Raw genomic sequence first — 1,043 nt, forward strand, 5'->3', positions numbered from 1 at the left:
ACACCAGGGTGAGATCAGTATGAGAAGTGTGTGAGAACAGTTTGAGGAGCCAGCATGGGAAAAACCAGCATGAGACGAACTTACAAGTTATGTAAGATGAGCATGTGTGAGATCAGCGTGAGACCAGAGGAGATGAATATGTGATGGCATGTATGTGTGAGGCAAATATGAGGTGAGCGTGCAACAATCCTGAGATGAACACGAGGCCAGTGTGTGCTTAGCATGAGACAAGCATTAGACACATTCGAGACAAGCGTGAGCTCATCGTTCCTGCTGCTTTGGCTGGGAGGAGAAGAATAAAATCAGATGAGACAGGTGTACGAGTTGCGCATGATGAGCAAAAGACCAGGGTGAGATCAGCGTGAGACTAGTGTGAGATTTTGAAACTAGCATGATGAGTAGAATGTGAGGCAAATATGAAGTGAGCAAGCAAGAAGCCTGAGATGATACAAGGCCAGTGTGTTCTTAGCTTTGGGTGAGTGTGAGACACGTGTGAGATGAGTGTGAGCTCATCTTTCCTGCTGCACTGGCTGGGAGGAGAAAAATAAAACCAGCTGAAACGGGTGTACATATTTAATTCAATTCAATTCCTTATTATTTGTTTTGCGCTTTCAACAATGAACATTGTCTCAAAGCAGCTTTACACAGATGATGTGGTAATAAAAAATTATTAAGATGTTCTTCATAAGTGTAAGTTTGTCCCTGATGAGCGAAACGGTGGAGACTGTGGCGAAGGAAAAACTTCCAGAGACGGCATAAGAAAGAAACCTTGAGAGAAACCAGACTCAAGGGGAAACCCATTCTCGTTTTGGTTGCACCGAATATCCATTTATTACAGATAAACAATGTTGAACGTGAGCCAAAAATGAGTTGGGCCTAAAATGAACACGAGGCCAGCGTGTGCTGAGCATGAGACACGTGCGAGACGAGCGTGAGCTCATTGTTCTGCTGCGCTAGCTGGGGGGAGAAGCAGACCGCTGGCTGTGTGCTCCTCTGCGCTCAGTAATCAGACCCTCCTGTTAAATGAAAGGGGCAGAACAGAG

Source organism: Silurus aristotelis (assembly GCF_946808225.1).
Source record: "Silurus aristotelis genome assembly, chromosome: 21".
Classification (NCBI taxonomy): domain Eukaryota; kingdom Metazoa; phylum Chordata; class Actinopteri; order Siluriformes; family Siluridae; genus Silurus; species Silurus aristotelis.